The sequence below is a fragment of the Pongo abelii genome, chromosome 23 (assembly GCF_028885655.2).
Source record: "Pongo abelii isolate AG06213 chromosome 23, NHGRI_mPonAbe1-v2.0_pri, whole genome shotgun sequence".
Classification (NCBI taxonomy): Eukaryota; Metazoa; Chordata; class Mammalia; order Primates; family Hominidae; genus Pongo; species Pongo abelii.
Window position 1 is genome coordinate 39,633,513 of NC_085929.1, and position 18,874 is coordinate 39,652,386.

The window sequence follows — 18,874 nt, forward strand, 5'->3', positions numbered from 1 at the left end:
GGAGCAGGCTCCTCTTCCTGGAGATGGCACGATGCTTCACAGCTTGGAAACATTCTGTGCCAGTATAAAAGGGGTGGCATACATCCCTCGGAGCAGGAAAGCTTGGTGACAAAGGGGAAGGAGCCTGGGCTGGAAGCCAAGTGGCACTAGGGTTAGTCTCAACTTCATTGCTTACCAGGTACTCAACTTCATTGCTTACCAGGTACGTCAAATGAATGATACCCTTACCCGCTGAGAGTCTACCTTTTCTCAGTTGCAAGATTAAAATGTAAGCCCAGATGATGTCTGAGTTTCTTTCTGGCCCCGGCTTTCTTTTAGTTTGTCCAAGCAGCTCCACAAACTCACTCTCAGGTGAATGTGGGCTATTAACGGTGGAGAAAGGAATTCTGACGTGGCCTATGGCAGCCGTTGCTTCATTGAATCGGGTTCAATCAGCACGCACTGATCGGGCACCTCTGCTGTCCAGGCATCTGGGAAATGGCTGGGGATACAGAGGTGAAAAAGACAGGGTTTCTTCAGGAACTCACTTTCCAGCAGGTGAGAATATGAGTAGAAAAGGTGGACAAAACAAAAAGCTGACCAACAACACAAACTCCTTTGCTAAGCCCTGAATGAATGATCTGGACAAGTAGCTCAGAATGAGGAACAGTTCACAAGAGTCCAGGTGGGAGTGGGCTTCAGCAAGAAATTCAATTCTGTTACCATTAGTTTGGTACAAAAGTAATTGCAGTTTTTGCCATTCCTTTTTTTTTTTCTTTTCTTTTTTCGAGACGGAATCTTGCTCTGTCGCCCAGGCTGGAGTGCAATGGCTCGATCTCGGCTCACTGCAACCTCCGCCTTCCGGGTTGAAGCGATTCTCCTGCCTCAGCCTCTGGAGTAGCTGGGATTACAGGCATGTGCCACCATGCCCAGCTAATTTTTGTATTATTAGTAGAAACGGGGTTTCGCCATGTTGCCCAGGCTGGTCTTGAACTCCTGAACTCAGGTGATCCACCCACCTCGGCCTCCCAAAGTGCTGGGATTACAGGCGTGAGCCACTGCGCCCAGCCACGCCATTACTTTTAAATAGCAAAAACCGCAATTACTTTTGCACCAACCGAATAAATTTTTCCCATCTCAGTGAAGTTTTATTGAGAAAGAGGTCAGTAAGAAATGATTAGAGAGGTCAAAATTTACTTTCTTCTGATGATCTAACATTTCAATGTCCATGTAGTTTTTCCCAGACAGCAAGAATAATTCAGGGTTGGTTTTCATCCCAAAGTTTCCCCATACTTAAGAGAAAAACCATTCACATGCAGTGATGGGGGCCACTTAACTGAAAATATTTCTAATGCAAAAGAGTAAGAGACTAAATCATTACCGAAGAGTTCAGGTCCTATTTCAATGATACTCTCTCTCTCAGATTCACCAGAGTCAGCACTTCCAAAATGTCTTTCAAACATTTAAAAAACATTTATTAATGACATTTGCATTTTAAGCCATAATTAAAACAAATGTTAAGATTTAATGACATATTTTAATATTTCCAAATATCACACTGCGTGCAATGGCTCATGCCTGTAATCCCAGCCCTTTGGGAGGCCGAGGCAGGCAGATTGCTTGAGCTCAGGAGTTTGGAAGCAGCCTGGGCAACATGGCAAAACCCCATCTCTACAAAAATTATCTGGGAGTGGTGGCATGCACCTGTAATCCCAGCTACTTGCGGGGCTGAGGTAGGAGACTTGCTGGAGCCCAGGAGGTCGAGGCTGCAGAGATCCATGTTCACACCACTGCACTCCAGCCTGGGTTACAGAGTGAGACTTTGTCTCAATAAAAAAAAAAAAAAAAAAAAAAAAAAAAAAATTCATTTAAAAGGCTACATTTAGTCAGGCGCAGTGGCTCACACTTGTAATCCCAACACTTTTGGAGACCGAAACCGGAGAATCACTTGAGGCTGGTAGTTTGAGACCAGCCTGGGAAACAAAGCAATACCCTGTCTCTACAAAAAAAAGTTTTAAAAATGAGCTGGGCACAGTGGCACATACCAGTTGACCTAGCTACTAGGGAGGCTGAGGAGCAAGGATCACTTGAGCCCAGGAGGTTGAGGCTGCAGTGAGTTATGATTGTGTCACTGTACCCCAGAAGGAGACTCTGTCTCTAAAATAAATAAATATTTTTAAAGGCTTTATTTAATTTTATGATTTTCTCATTGGGTTTTTTTTTTTTTGCCATCAACTTTTTAGTTTGAAGCTTGAAAAATGAATTAAAATAAGCAAAATTTGAGACATCATGCATACAGAAAATGAATACAACAAATGGAAGACTGAATAAAATGTACTACATTATATATTTATAAAACAAATGCTATATAACCACCAATCAGGTTCTATAGATTCCCTCTATTTTCATCTAAATTACATGTATGCCGTTGTAACCGTAACTGTAATGCAGCACATAAGGCACCTAGGATGCTTCCTGATATACACTCAGTACTCAGTATGTACTCATCCAAATTGTGAGTCACTGATTCATTCAACAAACATATATTATATGCCAGCTTTGTGTCAAGCACTGGAGAAAGAGAAATGGCTAGACATAGTGCCCCATCCCAGCACCACAAGGGAGACAGACACGTGCAACTGAAAGTGATTACAGCTCAAGTTAGTGGAGAGCTCTCCCCAGTGACCCCAGGGCATAGAAGAAGGAGCGGCTTTTCTGCAGAAGGAAAAGGAGTTTGCTGATGAGCACGGTGGGAAGAGAGCTGTTGTTCCACCACAAGTAATGACATGAACAGAGGCACAGAGACCTGGGTGAGCAGGCTCATCCCTGTTCACGGTGGGGCAGGAAGGATGGGGGTTGGGGGATGGATCAGGCAAAGCTGAAGTTTTTCTTTGGGAACAGGGGAACTAGTAGAATCCTGTAAGTACATCAAATCTATAGAGAAGATTTTTCTCACAATGGGGTAGAAATTTTGAGCTTATGTGGAAATGTCATTTACCGCCACATAGTAATAATAACAATTGCTAATATTATTATTAACAATTATACTACTGTTGCTGAGCCTCCAGAGCATTGCATATGTATTATGTCATTTATCACCACAAAAAGCCCCTGAGTTGTCTACTATTATTACTGAGAGGCAGTAGAATTTAATTATTATGAATGCATGCTCTGAAGCTAGATTATTTGTATTAAGGTCCTGGCTCCACATTTAGGCAAGTAGCTTAATCTCCCCATGACCCAGTTTTCTTATCTTTATAATGAGGTAATAAAAGTATCAAGCTGATGAGGCTGTGGAAAGGATTTAATAAAATTCTACCTGTGAAATGTTTAAAATAATGTCTGTCCAATACATTTTGTTTAATGAAGGTTGCCTTTTATTGACCCATTTCACAGAGGAGAAAACTGAGGCTTGGGGAGAGGAGGTCACATTTCAAACGTCATCTGGCCAGTAAGTTGAAGGTTCTGGATTCAAACCCAGGAAATCTCAACACAGAGCCCCATCTCTCTACCATCTAACAAGCCAGGTTTGGTTGCTAAAGTTGGGACTTTCTCTGGCAAACTTTTGACATGCTTAACTCTGTTTCAAGGACTTACTTTTTTAAATTAAAAAAAAAAAGTTAACAGACAGGATCTGGTTCTGTTGTCCAGGCAGGAGTGCAGTGGCTATTTATAGGAATGATCATGGCACACTGCAGCCTGGAACTCCTGAGCTCAAGTGATCTTCCCGTCTCAGCCTCCTGACTAGCTGGGACTGCAGGCATGCACCACCATGCCTGATTCAAGGACTTTCTTAAGTCATCCCCTGCCAAAAGGTCCAGCCAGAAGGGGATGAGGAAATGTACCTTTATTTGCTTATTGCTACCTGAAGGAACCATTAATTAATTAATGGATTTTATCAAACATTTATTCACTTACAGATATAGTTTCAATGTTTGCCACCTCCAAATCTCATGTTGAAATGTGATCTCCAATGCTAGAGGTGGGGCCTAGTGGGAGTGGGAGGTGTTTGAATCATGTGGGCAGATCTCTCAAGAATGGCTTGGCGTCCTCTCTGCAATGATGAGTTCACTGGAGATCTGATTGTTTAAAGGAGGCTAACATCTCCTCCTCTCCTTCTTGCTCCCGCTCTTGCCATGTGACACCACCTGCTCCACCTGCATCTTCTGCCATAATTGTAAGATTCCTGAGGCCCTCACCAGAAGCAGATGCCAGCAGCTTGCTTCTTGTACAGTCTGTAGAACCGTGAGCCAAATAAACCTCTGTTCTCTGTAAATTACCCAGTCTCAGGGAATCCTTTATGGCAACGCAAAGTGAACTAACACACTTACTCATCCCCTAAGTGTTCGGCATCGAATTTTGTCATTTCACATAAATTATCTCAGATACTGTCCACCACCAAAACTGTCTGACTATTCCCATTTTCTAAGTGGGGACATTGATGCTCAGAGGAGTTAAATAACATGTTCAAGGCCAGACAATTGCTATTGACTTTGCAATGTCTACCCCATACCATCTGCAGGGTTGGGACCTGATTAATGTGAGCTAGTCACAGAAATCACATCTCCATTTCCAGTGGGAGAATTCAGGCCTAAGCCAATTAGTGCAGAGCATCCTGCCAGCTGTAGGGATTAGTTCAGAAATGAGCGTACATTTGAATAAAAAAGGTACAAGTGGAAATTTTCTGGGGCTTCTGCAGATATTGTCCTCTCTCTCTGGAGAAAGCATCAGCAGGAGCCAGTTTGATCCTCTGACATTGCTGTGTGTGGATTTGAGGTCTGGGGATGCTGCAGCCACCTCACAATAAGCTTGGGCATGACACTGGTGCAGGGATGGGAATGGCCAGGAGCATCACAGAGACCACTGGATAAAGCCAATCCTGAAGCTGCCTGCTATGTGGGCCAACAGATGTCCTTATTGTTCCAACAGTCTGAGTAAGAATTTCTGCACAGTTCGCACAGCACAAAACTTGGTTCCAAGTCCAAGTCCAAACTGGGGCTACGCCCCAATCCATGCCTTCCTACCATGCATGGCTGCAGACATGGTTCTTCTACTCAAGTTGTTTACCATCTGGCAGGAGGTTTTTGGCATTCTGCTCTAGTGGCAGATTTGGTCATCAGTCACAATGCCAAGCTGATGGTGGTTTGAGTCATTGTTTTTCTGTTGGCCTATTTCTTTCATAATAAATATGTATTGCTTAGATAATAAGAACAACAAAGGGGAAAATTCCATGTGAGGCAGAGGTAAACAAAAAAGCTTTGCTTTTAGGAGGCTTATATAAAGATCAAGCTGTATGATATGTGTTGAGCATGCTTTAAAGAATGCTAAACTGGGTGGGGCTCAAGACAGATAAAAGACATTAAGCCTTTTATCATACCACTAGGCACTAGTGACTTTTGAGACCTGACAATTAATTAGGAGGAGCTGGTTGTAGTTATTATCAAACCTCTCTAATTTCCCCAAGTGAATGGGTGAGGGCTGGGTTGAGGAGAGATGGGGGAGAGGTGGTAAGAATCCTCTGGAGCCCATTTCTGGAACTTTGATTTCTCAGGATCGCCACTTCCTTGGTGGATTTCCTTTCTGCTCTCCTGCAAGTGTCCCTTGTGAGTCTCTGACTCCGTAGGACTGGCCCCAGCTAACCCTTTGTTGCTAAGGATGTATCATCTTGCTGGGCTTTACCAAGGGTGTTAATAAAACAGCTTCTATGATTATAGCCACACAAAGGTAGGCAAGGAAAAGACCCTAATTTGGAAAGCAGAAACCCACTCTGCAGCTGGAGCCCAACTCCTGACCTTCCCACCTCCAAAGGCATAGGATAAGATTCCCTTCCCCTCGCTGATTGGATTAATTTCAGCCTCATTGCCAATTCCCCCCATCCAGACTCATTTACCTACTGCTGTTTTTAACCTCAAAAAACGTCATGGCGACAAAGATCAGAGGAAAGATCACAGTGTCTGGAGTCAGAGAGACATTTGCATTTGCATCCCACCTCTGCCTCTTGCTAGAACTCTGATTTTGAGCAGGTTGCTTGAGGTCAGCTCCCTCATCTGTAGGGGGTTGCGATGAAATAAATGATGTAATAGAAACCTTATAAATGCATGAAATTACTGAGGAATTTATGTGCTTTTGGAGGAATTATGGGGCAGGGAAGCAAGAGAGATGCCTTTATTTTCTCCCAGGGATGACAGTGGAAAGCAAGGAAGAGTGTTACAGCTGAGGGAACAGACAGTGGAAGGCCTGGGGACAAATAAAGTCCAATATAGCTGGAGCGTAGAATATGGGAAATAAATGAAGGCTCGAGATCTGAGGGTTCAAAACCATATAAGGACTTAACACATTATCCTAAGAGAAGGGAGGAGCCATTGAAGGTTTTTAAGCAAGGGAACAGCTTGACATGTGTTTTTAAAACTTTACTGTGCCTATATAGAGAATAGTTTGCAGGGGGTCAAGGCTGGAGCTGGCAGCCCAGTTAGGAGGCTGATGAACTAGTCCAGAGGATGGGTGGCAGCCTGAACCAGAGAGACAAAAGTGGGATCGAGAAAAATGGATGGCTATGCCACTTGCTATGGCTTCAAGGAAGTTACTTAACCTTCACTGAGTTAAGTCTCAGGTTTTTTCCCCATTGTTTATGGAGGACAGCAATGGTATCTGCATCCTAGAGTTTTTAGGGGATTAAACGAGAGAATGCATATAGAGTGCAGAGCACAGCATCTGCCACATCGTATGTGCTGGCAAGATGGAAGCGACTATTACCATTGTTAGTAGTGGAAGTCATGTTGGCAAATATCACAGGGTGCATTCGGGGCATGCTGCTTAAATGAGTGAAATAAGTGAATAGACAGTGAGTGCCAGAAAATGCCCTTTTCAAGACTGAAATCTTGTTTAAAAGGTATAAATAGTCCTGGTGAGGAAGGACAGAGAGAGATAGGGAGGGTTGTTGTCTAAAGAGGTCAATGTGCTCTCTTGGTGAGCTCTTCTGAGAGTTAGGACACAAAGAGAATGTGTCCAAATGGTGAACAGGTGGGGCAAGCAGGCTGGAATCCTTTTGAAGAGGGTCAGGAAACAAAAGCCTGCAAGCAGCACAGATGTGTGAAAAAGCTATTTTTAGTCTGGTACAAGAAGCCCACAGGAGAAGTACCACCCCTAACCCTAGTCCTCTTTGTCTCTGTCTTCTCTGCCGGGAAAATCAATCATCATGTCAGGAGGGCAGGTGTTAAAATTGGTCAGAGGAAATAAAAATCCAAGAGAGATGAAGATATAGTGAGAGAATGTCATGCTCTATTAAATGCATTCAAGTCTCATTGCTCAGAGAAATGACATGTTAGGGTTCAATTCAAAATATAAATGTTTTGTTGTTTTTGCAGGTTTTAAAGGAATATATGCTCATTTTAAGACTCAAACTATCAATAGAAACTATTTTAAGCACCAACTATATGGCAGGAAGTAAGTCTAGAGCTTTATGTATATTTACGTCATTTAATTATCTTTTTTTTTTTTTTTTTGAGATGGAGTTTCACTCTTGTTGCCCAGGCTGGAGTGCAATGGCATGATCTCAGCTCACCACAACCTCTGCCTCCCAGGTTCAAGCAATTCTCCTGCCTCAGCCTCCTGAGTAGCTGGGATTACAGGCATGAGCCACCACACCTGGCTAATTTTGTATTTTTAGTAGAGACGGGGTTTCTCCATGTTGGTCAGGCTGGTCTCGAACTCCTAACCTCAGGTGATCCACCCACCTTGACCTCCCAAAGTGCTGGGATTACAGGCATGAGCCACTGCACCCAGCTGTCATTTAATTATCACCCAAACTTATTGTGTGTATATTATCACTTACCCATTCTACAACTAATGAGCCCAAGACCAAGAGAGCTTAAGTGACTTGCCCAGAGTCGCACAGCTTGTTCTATGAACTGCTCATTTGGACAAGTTACTTAATCTCCCTATGCCTCAGTTGGTTCAACTGTTACAGAGGATAAGGACCCAACTGGTTTGGCTGACTTGAGTTTCAAATCCTCTCTCCTGTAGACTGAAGTGTGCTTAGACATTAGAACCACACTCTCATTCAAAATCTTCTTTTACAACTTACTAACTTTATGTCTTTGGGCAAGCCATATAGCCGTGTGCCTCAGCTCCTCTTCTGAAAACTAAGGACTTTTTTTGTTTTGTTTTGTTTTGAGACGGAGTCTCACTCTATTGCCCTGGCTGGAGTGCAGTGGTGCAATCTTGGCTTACTGCAAGCTCCGCCTCCCGGGTTCACGCCATTCTCCTGCCTCAGCCTCCCAAGTAGCTGGAATTACAGACACACAGCACCACGCCCAGCTAATTTTTCTATTTTTTTTTTTTTTTAGTAGAGATGGGGTTTCACTATGTTGGTCAGGCTGGTCTTGAACTCCTGACCTCGTGATCCGCCCGCCTCGGCCTCCCAAAGTGCTGGGATTACAGGCGTGAGCCACCACGTCCGGCTGAAAACTGGGGATCTTAATAGTGACAATGGGCTGTTGCAAGGATTAAATTAGCTAATACAGGCTGAATACTTATAATAGTACCTGCTCTCTCATAGCTAATAGCTGATATTAATATAATTGGTAGCAGTAGTATTTCTATCCTGTCTTGTTAGGACAACATAACTCATCCCAGCAAGGTTCATTAGAAGAAAAAGAACGGACTTTCCAGGGCAGGCAGATCTCTTCTGAGAATTCAAGGAGCTCACACCTGTGAAACACTCAGAATAGTGCCTGGAAAAGTCGTGCTTATGCCCATGTTTAGTTATTATTATCTATAAATTCCACAACACAAGCTCTTAACTTCTATTTGCTACTTCTTCACACTGCATTATCATGCCTAAAAAAATCTCATCATCCAGAGACAGATATTGTTAACAGTTTCTTGTGTATCTTCCCTTACTTTTGAAGCAACTGCATAAATGTGTTTCTATGCCAGGTTCACATTTAACTGAGTTAAACATAGTGGGTGTGAACTCTGGCATTGGCAGATAGTGGCTCTGTGGCCTTAGGGAGGTAATTTCACTTGCCTGAATCATAGTTTATTTATCTGCAAAATGAGGATAATAATCATAGTTTCCTTATCTGCAAAATGAGGATAATAATCTCATAGAGTGGTAGTGAGGACAAAACATACCATTTTAAGGCACTTAGAACAGAATCTTGTCACATAGGCTTGAAAAAGACTTAGTAATTTAAACTGGATGTTCTACACAATGGCCAGAATAATCTTCATAAATCAGATTGTGTTACTTTTCTGCTTAAACTCCGAAATTTTCTTATTGTATTTGGAATTAAATTCATATGCCTTACCTTGGTCTATGTGAAGGGTCTTGGTGTCCTGAAAAATGTTATTTTCATTTTCTACCTAGTTCAGAACTGAGGGAGATATAGATGGATGTTTGGTGTGTGTCGTTTACATCTGTGGGATAGTAGATATTACGAACTAAATTGTGCCCCTCACCCACCCAAATTAACATGTTGAAGTGCTGACCCCCCATTATGACCATATTTGGAGGTAGGGCCTTTAAAGAGCCCGAGAATATTCCAGTTGCAGTCCTAGCATACGGAGACACGAAAAGTGGGGGATATGAATTTTCCTACTAAGAATCTACAAGGCCAGGCTGGACGCAGTGGATAACGCCTGTAATCCCAGCACTTTGGGAGGACAAGGAGGGTGGATCACGAGGTCAGGAGTTCAAGACCAGCCTGGCCAAGATGGTGAAACCCGTTCTCCATTGCTCCTGCCTGGGCAGGAGCCCAGGGAGTGAGACTCCCTCTCAAAGAAAAAAAAAAAAAAGAATCTAGAAAGCCATGAAGGAGAGGCCCTAATTCAATATGACTGGTATCCCTCTAAAGAAGAGAAGAGGCCGGGCGTGGTGGCTCATGCCTGTAATCCCAGCACTTTGGGAGGTCAAGGTGGGCAGATCATGAGGTCAGGAGATTGAGACCATCCTGGCCAAGATGGTGAAACCTCGTCTCTACTAAAAATACAAAAAAATTAGCTGGGCATGGTGGCACACACCTGTAGTCCCAGCTACTCGGGACACTGAGGCAGAAAAATTGCTTGAACTGGGAGGGGGAGGTTGCAGTGAGCCGAGATCGCACCACTGCACTCCAGCCTGGCAACAGAGCAAGACTCCCTCTCAAAAAAAAAAGAGATACCAGAGACGCACATATAGAGAAAAGGCCGTGTGAGAACACAGCATGAAAGTGACCATCTGTAAGCCATAAAGAGAGGCCTCAGGAGAACCCAAACCTACTGACACCTCCATCGTGGACTTCCAGTCTCTAGAACCATGAGCGAACAAATTTCTGTTGTTTAAGTCATGCAGTCTGTGGTATTTTGTTACAGCATCCCTAGAAAACTAATACACTAGGTGTCCTAGGACAGCACCCAAAAAACAATCTTATATTCCAGATCACAGACAAAGGTGGACATTGATGATGGTGGACCTAGGGACTTAAACAATGGCAGGACACCTTCCTTCTCTCCATATTTCAGATCCATCCACCTTCTTCTCCCGCAGGAGCTCTTACTATAGCAGGTCAATGGCGACTGGCACTCCTAACCCTCCATCCTTAACAGGCCATTTTGCAAAAGGAGAGGAGATTTGCTGTTTTCCAGCCACCTAAGATCAAACCTTAAGTACTCTTTTGCCTTTCCCTGATTAGTTTTTTTTGTTGTTGTTGTTGAGATGGAGTTTTTGCTCAGTCGCCCAGGCTGGAGTGCAGTGGCGCGATCTCGGCTCACTGCAAGCTCCGCCTCCCGGGTTCACGCCATTCTCCCTGCCTCAGCCTCCAGAGTAGCTGGGACTGCAGGCGCCCACCACCACGCCCGGCTAATTTTTTGTATTTTTTTTTAGTAGAGACGGGATTTCACCGTGTTAGCTAGTATGGTCTCGATCTCCTGACCTCGTGATCTGCCCGCCTCGGCCTCCCAAAGTGCTGGGATTACAGGCGTGAGCCACCGCGCCCGGCTCCCTGATTAGTTTCAATGATTATTTCTGGGCCAATCACTGGCGAGACAGCCTCATGCTCTAGGTGGAAACAAAAGGGAACATGATTTTTAGCGCGCTGTGAGGTTTTCATAAAGTGGGGGTGGAGCTGGTTGTTGAGGGGAGGTGGGGATTCCTATGTAAGTCAGAGCTTAGGAAAATAGAGCATACTCCATGTTTTACAAGTAACACGGGATTTAAAACAGAGCATTAGATGCTTCTAAAACTACAGTAAGGGGCAGAGGGAAATAAATCAGGAAAGGTCACAACTAATCTTTGTATGCTGCTGGTTTTCAAGGAAACAGGAAGGTGGAGGACCCCAGGAAACTGCTGGCAATGACAGGTATCTTCAGTACTGTGGTGAGTGAGTCACAGGAAAATGCCTAAAGGCCTCTCAGAGTCTCACGTCTACTGAAGTTCATATATCTTCTTTCTGTTTCCAAAGGAGCAGTGATTCTCTGTCTATCAATCATCTATCTTCCTAGTCACCTTCCTACTTACCTATCTAATTCTAGTCTTCCAAAACTTATGTAAATTCCTCACACTGGCAGACTCTAGTTTTCAGAGATTCTGGGATATGTGGCTCACAGTCACAGGTTTCTGGCCCCTTTGAAACATGGAAGAGCATAGAAGGGAGGATGGCATTGAGTTGCTAACACAGTCTGGTGCAGATCCTCAGAGTAAAGGATGTTGGACAAACAACACCCATGCTACCTTGAGTCATAGATATTGTGAGTACTCACAGATACTTACATAATGTGAGAACATGTAAAGTTCTCACATTATCAACTTTTTATATTTTTAACATGTAAGGGTCCTAGGGGAGCTTAATCTGTTTGAACAGCTTAGAGGGTCTTAGAGACATTGAGGAGATTGGGGAAGGTCAGGATACAGGAAAATATTTTCATTTCCAAATAGAGAAAGAAAATCGAAGTCATAAGCTATAAGTTGGTGAGCTTAGTGGAAATTCTAGGAGAGTTTCTAGACGGGAACATCAAGAAGATGGTACATGAGGACTTCGAAAATAAAACAGTGCTCACAAAAAGGCATCAGACGTTTACAAAGAACAAATTGTACCAAAATCACCTTATTTATTTGTTTGTTTATTTATGAATGACTGAGGGGATTACTGGACCCATGGAGCATGTGGATTTTCATGAGGCATTTACCAAAATCTCGTTATATCTCTGTGAACAAATGGCAAAATGCTGGTGGCACTACTGCTAAGTGCAATCATAACTGAAGGGCTGTGTCCTGAGAATGTTGACTAATGGACCCATGTCAGCCTGGAAAAATGGTCTCAGTTAAGGAGTCCTGGCATTGATTTTGTCCAGTTCAACCTTTTTATCATTGTTTCTTTTGAGAGCAGTGATGGCTCTCTAATCAAATCTGAGGATGCACCAAGGCAGAGAGAAAGGATAAATGGATTGTACAATAAAATTAGAATTCACCAAACTATCAGTAGCCTGGCATGAAGGGCAGAAGGAACAAGTTGAATTGTACTAGAAATAAATTTAGAACATTGCTTCTAGACCTCCGAACAGTATAATGAGGGGAAGAAGGGGTTGACTTAAGAGCAGACTCTGAAAAAGGACTAAGGTCTTGTTTTTATTGTAAACCACCTTAGACTGTTGGGTCATATTGAACCGTCAAAATAATGAGATGACACTTTGGGTTGCATTTATAGTATTGCTTTGAATAGAATAATACCAGGCATATAGTATATGCTCAACAGATATGATGTAAAATAGTGTATGAATTAATATATTTTCTGGAATATTATGTTTGATGCAGGGCAGGTTCTTGGCTTCACTCAGGAAAGGATTCGAGAGAGAGCCAGTGATGGAAGAAAGCAGATGAGGTGGCAGCAGTATTATAGCTCTTTGTGACTGCTCCTTGCAGAGCAGGGCTAGCCCATAGGCAGTGCATCAAGGGTAGCAGCATATGGGTGGTTTGCAGTCATATTTATACCCACTTTTAATGACATGCTAATTAAGGGGTGGGTTATTCAGAAATAGCTAGAAAATGGGCAGTGACTTCAGGGTGTTGCCATGGCGCTGATGGGAGCGTCTTAAGCTGCTGGGCAGTGAGAACAACTGGAGGTGCTTCCAGCGCCTCTTCCCAGTTTCTGCCAGTCTTCAGTCTGGTCCAGAGATGAGTCCTGCCTGCTTCCTACCTCATTCCCCACTTAGAGATCAGAACTTCTCCTTAATCTTCAGAGGGTTGCAGAAAGGTGGAGGTCCATCTTCTGTAACTGCTTCCTGCTGATTTATGGGCATAGGGCCTGCCTGGCATTGGAGAAGTAAAAATTTCTGGATACCTGATCTAAGAGACCCAAAGCAAAGGCAGGATGCTTTTATGCTTTGGGTCAGAAGACAGGATAGCGTGGAAGCCTTGTGCCAGCATTGTCCTCACACTGATCTGTTGTAACCTGGAAGACACAAACTTTACTAAGAGGTTAAACAAGCAAGGGCCTAAAATTAGTAGTAACAAGACAACTATCAAAGTTCCTAGGAGAGATAAAAACCATGTGAAACTTGGGAGGGCATTCTTGTAGATCAACCAGATATAATTGGGGTTAGTTAGTGCCCTGTTATATGTATGTAACCAGGTATCTTGCTCATAGCTCTTTTGAATGTTAACCTCAACATTTCTAGGGTTGTTCATTTATGTGCAGCAGGTTTTATTAATACCTACATAGATTCCACCTCGTTCACCTAGTAAATAATCCAATGCTAGTCTGTTTTCAAGAAGTATATTCTCCAAAGAGTCCAAGGGCTCTTGAATTTCCTTCAATACCTGCCCTGTGTTGGTGGCTAATGATTCTAAGGTTTGAGTGAAGTTCTTTAGGGTTGACTTGTGGTAGGCAAAGCCACCCCAAGGGGCTGCTAGTCCTATTGCTGCCCCGATTTCTGCCAGAATTAATCCCATTGCTCATTTATTTCTGGGATTCTTGGGTCTTATGGAGTTATAGATAGTGACTCCTGGAGGGGAAAGGGTGACCAATGTACATTCACCCTGTTCCAAGTTTTTGTTATACAAGGGAAAGCAACTTCTAAAATAACTGGTGGCTCCCCAAGGAGTCAGGAGTGGTTATGGGGTATGACATTTTCTCACTTGTGGCCACAAAGAAAATGAGCCCAGGTGGGGTGCAAATAGAGGCGCTATGGGGTGTGATATCTATATTTTGCTGCTAAGTTGGGTCTATAGAGATATTCTTTCCCTGCTCCAGTGGAGGTGGTCGAACAACTCCTGTTTTCCAGAAGTGGGCTGTACTCCCACCTTCTCAGATTAGGCAGTTGTTTTTCCTCCTGTATATTCTGATCTGGGAGGAGGCACCATCTATTCTTTCCTTGTTCACATCTAGAGTAGGATCAAAGCATTACAGGGAAACTTCTGCCTTTGTGTCATTAACACCACAGTGAGTGTGAAAGGTAGACTCATTAGTACACTGGAGATACAGATATCCACCTTCCCAGGTCCAGGTAATAGTGGTGGTGGTGGCAAGGGGAGCAGGTGGAATCCATTAAGTTGGGGAAAGTTCCACCCAACATGTAGTGGTCTAGGTATTTTGGGATTGCTATGGTTAGTTAGGAGGTCTGGGGAGATGGCTGTGAGATTTTCCAGATGAGCCAGAAAATGGGACTGTCTATCCTGGGGGTGTTGATGACAAATCCAGCATCCATGAAGATGATTTCCTGATGCTATAATTTTTGAAATATTTACTATAGAGTTTTGTTCCTACCTGCACTGGATTAGGTTAATTGGGAGAGCAAACAGGATTAACAGTGGCAGAACGCTGTCCAGTTGGGCTTTGGAGTAACCTTTACACCTAGTGTATTAGGCTGTTCTCACTTTGCTATAAAGAAATACCTGAGACTAGGTAATTTATAAAGAAAAGAGGTTTTTGGCTCACAGTTCTGCAGGCTGTACAGAAAGCATGATCTCGGTATCTGCTCAACTTCTGGGGAGACTTCAGAAAACTTACAACCAAGTTGAAAGCAAAGTGAGAGCAGTCACATCACAACGGCAAAAGCAGGAGCAAGAGTGCAAAGAGGAAGGTGCCACACACTTTTAAATGACCAGATCTCACGTCAACTCACCATGTCAAAGACTGTCCCAAAAGGGTGGTACTAAATCATTTATGAGAAACCACCCCCATGATCCAATCGTCTCCCACCAGGCCCCATCTCCAACACTGGGAATTATAATTCAACATGAGATTTGGGTGGGGACACACATCCAAACTATATCTCAGCAAGGAAAAAAGACATGTTTCCCAGGAGGAGGCAGTTGGAGAAAGCATTAGAAAAGAAGTATTATGGCTGGGCACAGTGGCTCATGCCTATAATTCTAGCACTTTGGGAGGCCAGGGTGGAAGGATCGCTTGAGCCCAGGAGTTCAAGACCAGCCTGGGCAACATAATGGAACCCCATCTCTACAACATAAAAATAAAAATAAAAATAAAAATAAAAATAAAAAATTAGCTGGGCATGGTGGGATGCACCTGCAGTCCCAGCTACACAGGAGGTTAAGGTGGGAAGATTGCTTGGGCCTGGGAGGTCAAGGCTGCAGTGAGCCATGATCGTGCCACTGCACTCCAGCCTGAGTGACAGAGAGGGACCCTGCCTCAGAAAGAAAAAAGAAAAAAGAAAAGAAGTTTTACAGTCAGGAAGAAGAGAAACAAAAAAGGACAATTCCCACCCACAGTATCTCATTACCACTTCTGGCTGAGTGTTGATTCTTTTAAATAGGTAGCGGTGGTCCTCCAAAGGTTCACAGGTGTAGGCTGTGGTATCCTCCTTTTGCACATGTGACTCATAATAAACAGGTCTAATCTTGGTACCCAACCAGTTATTTCCTGGAGTTTAACAGTAGTGCAGGTACACAGTACCACCTGATAGTGGCCCTTCTATTTTGGTTGTAATTGATCCTCAGAGGATCCTTCTTTATAAGGTTTCAGTAAGACTGTCTCCTAGTTGAATGGGAGAGTTTATTTTTTTCCTCTGTGGGAGGAGGCAATACTACATTTCCATATTCTTGAAGGGCCTTTTGAACCTGGTCTAAGTTGATAATGTGAGTGAACAATCTATGTGTCTCTTCATCAAACAGGAGGTCTAAAGTTAACAAGGGCCTTCCATTAAGTCATTTCAAATGGACTAAGTTTTAAGGTTTCCTTTGGAGCAAAAGGGCTATGGGTAGGAGAGAAACTGGGCCTCTGAGGTCTCTTGAGAGTTTTGCTAATGTCCTTTTAAAAATATGGCTGGCTTTTTCTACCTTCCCAGAGTATTGAGGCCTCCAGGAGGAGTGAAGATGATAGGTAATGTCTAAGCTAAGGAAAACTGCTGGGTCACCTTAGTTGTGAAGGAAGGTCCGTTATGACTTTGCAAATATTTTAGTAACCCAAATCTTGGGATGATCTCTTTAAGTAAGAATCTGGACATTTCTAATGCTTTTATATATATATATATTTATTTTTTGGTCTTTCTAGGGAAAGCTTTTATCCACCCAGTGAAAGTGCATATGAATACTAGCAAATATGTTAGTTCCCTATAAAGTGGCATCTGGGTGAAATCTATTTGCCTGTTTTCCCCAAGGTATGTTTCTCAGTGTTCTATAGGTTTGAGTACGGTGGGGGCATGGGGTGGCTTCCTGGCCTGTTATGGGCACAAAGTCCCCAGGCCCTGATGACTTTTTTTTTCCCCACGGTCTAGAACAGTTTCTTTCCCAAGATTTGAGAAGCCAATTTGAATAGATTCCTGTCCCAAATGTGAAGAGTCATGGAAATATTTAATTATTTTCAATTGCTTAGCTCCAGGGAGAAAGACTTTGTTGCTTTCCAGCAACCACCCTGAGGGGTCTTTTTGTAAGCCTTTCTGTTCTGCCCATTTAATTTTTTCAAGAGTATTGTAGGGTGCCACTGACACGTGTGGAGTGCCTGGTATTAATGCAGTGACCTGTAATGCTGGTATTTTTTCAGTTGTGGCCTTGGCTGCCCTGTCTGCCAGAGCATTTTCTCTGATAATCGAGGTGTCTCCTCTTGATGTCCCTTGCAGTAGATAACTGCTGTCTCCTTTGGGAGCTGAACAGCAGCTAAAAGTTCCAAGATCTCAGAGAGATGTTATATGGGGGATACCTTGGCTGTTAATAGTCTCCTTTTATTTTCATATGGCCACATGAGCATGGTGCACCAGGAACTCTTATTTGAAATTAGTAAATATATTGACTCTCACAGTAAAAAAAAAGTATATATTTTATATACTTAAGAGTAAATATATATACATACACACACTCTCTTAAATCTATATATATGTATATATACACTAGTAAGTCTTTTCCCAATTGGAGGACCCTAATTAGAGTAATTAATTCTGCTTTTTGAGTGGAAATCTGGAAAGGTAAGTCTTTGGCTACCATGACTTCTTGCTGGATAACCACATCATAAACTGCCCTTTCTTTCTCTTTCTTTCTTTCTTTCTTTCTTTCTTTCTTTCTTTCTTTCTTTCTTTCTTTCTTTCTTTCTTTCTTTCTTTCTTTCTTTCTTTCTTTCTTCTTTCTTTTTCTTTCTTCTTTCTTTTTCTTTCTTCTTTCTTCTCTTTCTTTCCTTCCTTCCTTCCTTCTTTCTTTTTTTTTTTTTTTTGAGATGAAGTCTCATTCTGTCACCCAGGCTGGGGTGCAGTGGCACGATCTCGGTTCACTGCAGCCTCCGCCTCCTGGGTTCAAGTGATTCAGAGTAGCTGCCTCAGCCTCCAGAGTAGCTGAGATTACAGGCTCCTGCCACCACGTGCAGCTAATTTTTGTATTTTTAGTAGAGACAGGGTTTCACCATGTTGGCCAGGCTGGTCTCGAACTCCTGACCTCAGGTGATCTGCCTGCCTCAGCCTCCCAAAGTGCTGGGCTTACAGGCTTGAGCCACCACGCCCAACCACAACCTGCCTTTCTTACTCCCTCATGAATAAAGCTACTCCTGCCGTAAAGTGCTCAATACCAGGGTTATGCAGGGGCTCATCTTTGAGGTCAGACCTGCTAGAATAGGTCTGATCTGTGGTTTCCACATAGGAATGAATGAGCTGGGGATATGCTTTTTGGGATGTGAAGTCTGGCAATAGAGTAGCAGGGTTTAAAACCTGACATAGTTTAAGGTAACATCTGTGGTGTCAAGCAGAAGGGCCTGATATTTAAGCAACTGACTACCTGTTAGCCATTGATGTCCTTTTGCCTCTAGGACCCCCTGTATTTGGTTGGGGGAAGGGTAATGACATCTAATGATTGTTCCAAAGTAAATTTACTGCCTTTTGTTTTTTTCCCCAACAGAGCAGTGGTGGGCACAGCTCAAAAGCATCCTGGCCACCCAGCTGCCAACTGGCCTAGCTGTTTAGAAAAGTAAGCCACTGGTTTAGGATTATTCTTGAGCCTTTGAGCTAGGACACCCAAAGATGTCCTTTGTTTTTTAGTCACATAGAGAGTGAAAGGTTTGGGATGTGTTCCCAGTGTTTCTTTTAGGGTTAAGAATGCCTGTTGTGAGGTTCTGTCCCAATTCAAAGGCTTGTGATCATGCTCTTTTAGAGCTTTATAGAGTGGTTTTGATATGATCCCAAACCTGGGAATCCAAATCTGGCAGAATCTGGCCATTCCCAAAAAGACACTTAACTGTTTCTTAGTCTGAGTGGGCTGGAGTGCCAGGATGGTCTATTTCTATTCCTGGACTAAGGTCTTTGTCCCAGGAGTAAACACACATCACATCTCAGATACTTCACTCTTTGGGCAGAAATTTGGGCCTTGTGGGGAGATACCCAGTACCTGTCTGTATTAGTCTGTTCTCACACTGCTAATAAAGACATACCTGAGACTGGGTAATTTATAAAGAAAAGAGGTTTAATTAACTCACGGTTCCACATG

At 43.2% G+C, this 18,874-nt stretch overlaps 1 long non-coding RNA gene across 1 annotated transcript; it reads left to right on the forward strand.

Annotated features, from left to right (window-relative positions):
* The first annotated feature begins 2,801 nt into the window (after positions 1-2,801).
* LOC112130583 (uncharacterized) lies at positions 2,802-10,594 on the forward strand. The gene is made up of 4 exons (XR_002912830.3): positions 2,802-2,898; positions 3,376-3,506; positions 4,679-4,913; positions 10,508-10,594. It is a non-coding gene; the product is annotated as an uncharacterized LOC112130583 (long non-coding RNA).
* Positions 10,595-18,874: the final 8,280 nt, after the last annotated feature.